This window comes from Cavia porcellus, unplaced genomic scaffold, assembly GCF_034190915.1.
Source record: "Cavia porcellus strain 051 isolate PalLab524CR breed Dunkin Hartley unplaced genomic scaffold, mCavPor4.1 scaffold_21, whole genome shotgun sequence".
Lineage (NCBI taxonomy): Eukaryota > Metazoa > Chordata > Mammalia > Rodentia > Caviidae > Cavia > Cavia porcellus.
Window position 1 is genome coordinate 64,752,272 of NW_026947504.1, and position 7,572 is coordinate 64,759,843.

A 7,572-nucleotide genomic window follows, 5' to 3' on the forward strand; every position below is an offset into this window, starting at 1 on the left:
GGAGCAGAAGGCAAACTGAGACCTCCAGCCCACACAGACCAAGTCTGGGAGATACAGTCATGGAAGAAAACAGAAACCACACCAGAAATCTCCGAGAGGACAGCAGCTGAAGGAAGTAAAGAAAATACTTCATCTCTGTAAACTAATTAGATCACATGTAATGCCTCAGGGAAAAGAAGAAGTCACAAACATAAAGAATTGCTGAGCATATCAAACAAAGACGTAGATTAAAAAAAGAGAAGCATAGGAAAATGATGGAAACCTTGAGTGAATAATATGGAAAGGATTTACAATGCATGAAGCTGATTCAAAAAGTATCTAGGAAATTTAAAGTCAATGAAAAGCTGGCAAAACTGCTTGAAAAACATTTTTAGACCTTGAAGACAAGATTGCAGCTAGTGATCATGAAAGGAAAGATCTCTTTAAAATAACAAGGAACCCAGAAATAGCAATTCAACAGCTGCAACTTGAGACTATCCTCATAAGTGAAATGAATCTGACTCACGTTTGTAAATATCATATTCTGTCTAGTGTAAAAACTAAATAATAATAATAACTGAGAGAGTAATAAGATCTGAAATATGTAATAGATATTATAATAATGAAAGGGAAACAAGGTGATTGAAAGGAAAGAACAACTTGAAGGTACACTTATAACTGTATATGTGCAAGATAGATAAATTTTTGATAGCTCATCAAGCAGAATAGTTTTTTTTTTTTCTTTTTATCGGTACCAGGGATTGAACTCACGACTGCCTGCTTGCAAGGCAGGCACTTATGCTGCTGAGCTAAATCCCCAGCCCCTAAACAGAATAGTTTTTACTGTCATTGTTTCATGTCTGTTCATTTTTTATGCTTTGATTTTGGAATAAGTATGTCTAAGATAATACGTAATATATAAACTAGTGGTAATGTCTTAGTGTTATTTTTTTGAAATTCTGTATCATTTCTAGCCATTTTTCTGTTTGCTTTTTTTTAAATTAAAAAAAGATGACACAAAGAAAAATAATTTAAGAATGACAAGTATCAGCAAAAAAGCTGGGGTCAAGACAAATGACATAAAAAGACTATTTACAGAAGTAATAACAGAAAACTTCCCAAACATGGGGAAATGATCTGGCATTCAGATAAGCAAGGCATGCAGAACTCCAACTAGCCATAACCAAAATAAATGTACACCCAGATGTGTAATAATCAAGGACCCAGAAATTCAGCACGAGAACAGAATATTAAAAGTTGCTAGAGAAAAGGAACAGATTGCCTGTAAAGGAAAAGCTATCAGAATCATGACAGACTTCTCAACACAAACCATTAAGAGCTTAAAGTATTTCAAATCCTCAAAGAAAACAACCTCCAACCCAGACTGAAGTACCCTGTGAAACTATCTTTGAAAACAGATGGAGAAATAAGATGCTTCCATGACAAAGAGCAGCTGAAGGAATCCATGACCATCAACCCAACCCTACAAAGAGCACTGAAGGTTGTTCTAGAGAGAAAAGTGACCGTGTTCCCAGGAACAGCAGCCGAGGGGGACACGCAGCTGAACCCAGGAGAAAAGTAGGGAGCCATGGCAGGAAAAGAGCACGGCAGAGATGAACCAGTGCGTGCTGGCCATAACCATTAATGCACATAGCTCAATTCACCAATAAAAAGAACCAGGTAGAGTGGGCCAAGAAACAAGATCTTTCAGTATGTGGTATACAAGAAATGCATTAACTCAAAAGGAAATTCATAGACTGAAAAATCAAAGAAGAGAAAACAATTGTTCCTTGCAACAGGAGGCCAGAAAAAAAGCAAAGGGTAACTTGCCCACCCCTGCAGAATGGAAGAAAGATGTAGTATCTTCATACAATGGAAAGCTACCCAGCTATAAAGTAGGGTAATCTAGAAGGTCTTGTAGGTAAATGGATACAACTGGAGATCATACTCATGGGTGAAATGGTTTGTACTCATACAGATAAACATTGAGTTATCACTCTAGCATAAAAAGTTGCAGGAGTTAGTGGGATCCAAAAAGCACAATAGATATTATAAAAGTGATAGGGGAGGAAACACCTAAAAAGGCCAAGTGGTAACACTGTTAATTTCCTATTGTCTTATTTTGAATTCTTGTATTGTTTTCATAATTCTGTTAGGTTTGGTTTTATTCTGTCTTGTTGTGTTAGATTTTACTGTGTCTGATGGTATGGACAGCTATTTTGAAGATAATGGGATGTATCATGGTTACCACTGTTGATTTTCTATTATCTTATTTTGAAGACCTACAGTGCTTTCATTCTTTTGTTTTGATTGGTCTTATTCTGTTTTGTTTTGTTTGATTTTATTATGTGTGATAGTATGGACAGCTATTTTGAAGAAAATGAGACATGGTAACCACTGTTGATTTCCTATCATCTTGTTTTGAAGTCCTATGATGTTTTTATTCTTTTGTCGTGATTGGTTTTATTCTGTTCTGTTTTATTTGATTTTATCATGTGTGATTGTATGGACAGCTATTTTGAAGAAAACAAGAGCCATTATAGTAGCTCTTGCTCCTTTCCTGTTATCTTGTTTTGAAGTCCTGTAATGCTTTCATTCTTTTGTTTTGATTGGTTGTGGTCCATTTGTATTGTTTGATTATATTATGTGTGAAGGTATGGGCAGATATTTTGAAGGAAACAAGATACATTATGGTAGCCATTGTTGATTTTGTTTTAAAGTCCTTAATGCCTTTATGCCTTTGTTTTGACTGATTTTGTTCTGTTTCATTTGATTTTATTGTGTGTGATTGTATGGATAGCTATTTTGAAGGAAACAAGAGATATTATGGTAGCTACTGCTGATTTCCTGTTGTCTTGATTTAAAGTCCTGTATCACTTGCATTGTTCTGTTCTGATTTGCTTTATTCTGTTTTGTGACCATTGCAGAAGACAACTGTGGCTGGAGTAACGCACTACTGCACTCACATACTTCCCCTAATATGAACAGCAGGGATTGATATTCTAAATAGGAATCAGTCACCTTGGGTGGGGATCAAAACCTCCCTAGCCCATTCCTTCCTGAAAGGGTACATTTTTAAAAACAACTAAGGCACAATTATAGAATAACAAACTTACAGACATGTTATAGCAAGTTAAAAATCAAATAGTGGCCTCTGCCTGTGTTCCTGCTGCATGTCACTTAAGCACCCTGCTAAGTTCAGTCAGCACTGACTGTCAGAGTCCAGCTGCTTTGCTTCTGATTATATGTGGGCCAATTTGACTATGTCCAACTTGTATCGTCCTTAATTAAAAGCATATATATTGTTTCCGGCTTGCTTCAAGGTCTTGTATGGGACAAAGTGGCCCTGTCAAGAATGGCCTTAACTTTATTTGCACAACTTGAGCCCCCTCTCCCCATTCCCAGGATGTTCCTACATTAAGGTAAGCAATTCCTTTAAGTAAATCTATTTAGAATTAGCTTGCCTGACAATATGTGACTTAGTTCAATTCATGCAACCGCCCACCTTCCTTGTACTTCCTGCTTGCAAACTGTATTTAAAATGAGCTCAAAGATGACATGTGGCCTGGTGATTTAGACTCGGCTCCACCAGCCTGCTAGTGTAATAAGCAAGTTATCTTCTACATTTCTTGGTGCAAAGAGTCTTCCATTGCACTTAACTGGCAAGCACAAGGTTGTGAATTTGAATCCCAGAACCGAGAGAGAGAGAGAAAGAGAGAGAGAGAGAGAGAGAGAGAGAGAAACAAAGAGAGACAGAGAGAGACAGAGAGAGTCTTCTATTCAGTTTGATATTGGTTTTTCTGCAACATTCCCAGAAAATCCTTCAGTGTTCCTTGTATGCTTGCTATGTGACCTGCTTTCTCAACTTGATCCCCATTTAATCAAAACTGTCTAAGCAACTAACTTGTAATCTTATCACTCGACTATAGCTTTGTCCCACCTTGACTCTGCCTCGTCTTGTGACTTGGTTCAGTAAAAACCCTTGAGAAGAGGTTCAGCTCACTTTCCAGGCCCCTTCTGTCCCTCTTAGACAGAAGCTCTCTTTCTCACAATAAATTCTTCCTCCTCTGAACCTCTGTTATTCATAGAACTCATTCCTTGATTTCAGAGAACAAGAGCTTGATGTAGGAGACATCTAGCAGTCTGGGAGTTATATTCCCCTTATATTATTTGGAGGGCCTATATCATATCTTCTATATTATTTTGAGAATCTTCCACTGACATTGGATGCAAGTAGTAGTTTGCATTTGTCAATTGTTTAGTGTTTTTTTTAAGTATAAAATGGGACTTGAACTCAGGACCTTGTGCTTTCCAGGCAGATGTTTGCACCACTGAGCTATAGTGTTTTATAGTGCCCAATAGTGTTTTGTTACAATGATGATACATGTAAGCTGAGAACATGGGAAGAGTTCATGCTTCATCAATGGGACATTTTATTCTTGTTCTGTATGTGCTGTATTTGGACTTAGCTGCCAATTTTTTAGTTCCTTGTTTGACCTGATATCTTAATCAGGGAAAAGTAGTGTTTAGAGCACCCTCTAGTGGATACTGACATGAAATGCTCTAAAATGATCTTTTTAGAAAACCGAGTTCATATTTAGAAAATGTACACGTGTATTAACAAATCACAGAACCCTTTCCAACAGCTTAAAGATGATAGGCCTGTGGCCATTCTTAAGACTTGGGGGACAAGTTTCAGGGACAAATTGGCCTGATCTTTCTCTATACTCTAGAGAAAATGTCAAGCCTGTTTTGCCTGTTTCCTTTCTGGTCTGACCTTCTGATAGTGAGACGACAATCTTTTCTGATCTTTCTCTACAACTTTGTACTTTCCTTTTTTGGAAACATGTAAAGTTTAAGAGAGAGGCACACTAAACTGCCCCAACTTTCCCCTCCCACTCAACAACTAAGTTAAGCCTCTAGAAAATGAGTGTTTACTAATGCCAAAGACAGGGACGTCGTCTTAGGTAGAAAAATGTACCTCATCTCTGGATCACATAAGACATGAGAATTTGCCTGTTGAGAAGAATACATATAAAAACCATGTCCTCGCTTAGTGTTCTGGGAAACATGGAAGACTGAACTGGTTCTGAACTGAATTTGTTCAGAAAAAACAAATTCCTAGGAGAAAACAGAAGGAACTCTTTCCCAAAGCACTGCACTTAAAGGACCAAAACACATTTAGCCTAAATTATAATCTCTAATCTTTTTTCTCCTCTCCTACATCTGATTTTCATCAATTATGTGTGTAGGAGAGGAAAATAATTTAGTAATAAATTGTGAACTTTGAAACTTTTACTGAAAACTTATAAAACACTATTTAATGATTTTTTTTCCCTTTTTGAAACAGAGTCTCATTATGCAGTTCAGGCTGGCCTGGAGCTCACTTTGTAGCCCAGGCTGGTCTTAAACTCACTATAATGCTCCTGTCTCAGCCTCCTGAATGCTATTATAAGCATGCACCACCATGCCTGGTGTGTAATGATATTTTTAGGTTTTAAACAACTTGGATTTTTAATCTGTCCCTTATAGAACTTTCACAAACAGTGGTCATCCTGACAGCTACTCAAATGCTCTTAGAGTATCTGCCGCTCTTAAAGCAGAGCACAGCTTTCCCCAGCACCTTCTGGTGAATCCCCGTTGAAGCCAATGGCCAATGGCATGTTGACAAGACAGGCAGGTGAATTCCTTTCCAAAAGCAGATCTCTGGCTGCATGGATGAGCAGAATCTAGTGAGCAACTGAGGGATCGTGGCCAGAGGGACTCCCTGGAAGTTATCCAAAAGTTCCTTAGTGGAAGCTGAGTCTCAACAGCCTGACTTGGCTAACCAATAGAAAAATCTCACTTCTCTATATCATAATTTTCACTCTGCTAGCAAATTATAAACACCTCCTAAACTTTTCTCCAACTCAATGGCGTTAACTTTAGAACTGCCTCGTAGTTAGATTGCCCTACTCTCCAGAAGTCAGGCTGAGGCAACTTGCAATAACTTTACCTTTCACAGGGGAAAGCAGTTATCAGGAGAATGATTTACATTTGTGACGTGAATATGCTGAGTAAAAAAGAGACTTAAGCCAGCCTTTTTCTTCCTTCATGTTCACATAGAAGACTGACAAATGTGCCCTTTACTAACATGTGAATTGTTGCTGCCAGGCAATGGATATAAGTTTAACATTTGATATACTCCACCTGAAAGAAGATTAATAAACCGAAAGTCAAAGATGAGAAAACGATGCTCTATGTGACAGGGAACCAGAGAGAAATAGGGACAGCTTGTCCAGCAGCTGCAGATAGGTTGGAAAGTTATACACTTCTGTGCAGTGGAGAACTACTCAGCTAAGGAAGGAAAACCTTAGCTGAGTAGTTTTTAGTAAAGTAGTACTACTTTAGTAGTACTAAACCTTGAGGCTTTAGTAAGTAAAGGAATACAGCTCAAGATCAAGCTCAGGGGTAAAAAAGTTTCAGCAACACTTAGATAAATAATGGGTTGCCCCCCTAATCTAATAACTAAAGGAGTTAGTGGGACCCAAAATATACAAAGCACCCTGAGAAAGGGAAAGGAGAGAAATTGTCTAAAAAAGGAAGGCAGAGGACATTGTTAATAGTGTATCAGGATTTAAAAACCACATTACAAGATCCTAGCTCCCGCCCTGGTCAGGGAACTTTACTGCTTCCTGCTGCAATGGACCAGCTCAGCAGTCCTTGAGCTTGCCTGTACCAACTTCCTGGCTTCCTGCCCTGCTTGGTGGACTCTGGGGATTTGGACCTGCCAGTGCCTTCAGTTCCAGAGACTGGGAGGCCTGGGGTGAGTGTCCCCAAACAATCCTCTGAGCCCTGGGAGTTTAAGATCCTTGCTCCCACCCTGGCCAGGGAACTTCACGGCTTCTTGCCGCACTGGACCTGCTCAGCAGGTCTTGGGCCTGCCTGCATCAACTTCCTGGTTTCCTGCCATGCTCAGCAGACTCTGGGGATTTGGGCCTGCCTGCACCCTCAATTCTGGAAACTGGGCGGCCTGAGGTGAGTGTCCCTACACCATCCCAAACCCAGGAGTTTGGGATCATTGCTCCTACCAGCTAAGGAGCTTCACAGCTCCCTGCCATACTCAACCTGCCCTGTCCCCAGTGACCCTCTCTCAATCTGGGAACTGGGCTGCCAGAGTCCCAGGAGCTGAGGGCATAAAAGAGGATTTCCCGCAGGCCCTGGGAAAGCCTTGGAATACCACTTGAAACACAGAAATACAAGAAAATGACAAAATGAAAGACCAAAATACAATTTCAAACCTCCAGCCCATCCCAAGAAACCTTAGGAGCCATGTACATTGAGGGAAAATATATGCCATACACCTGAAATACCTGAAATAATAGCAACTAAAATAAAGAAGCAACTCCGGGAAGCTTTAAAGGAATTCAAACTAGAAATAATCTCCAGGTAAAAGAAGAAATGATAAAAGAAATAAAAGAGATGCTGAACATCGAACAATATAAGAAACAAACAGAATACATGAAACAGATGCAAACAGATATACAGGAAATCAAAAATTCCATTGAAAGTTGTAAAAACTGCCTTAATGAAAGTGAAGATAGAATTTCAGAC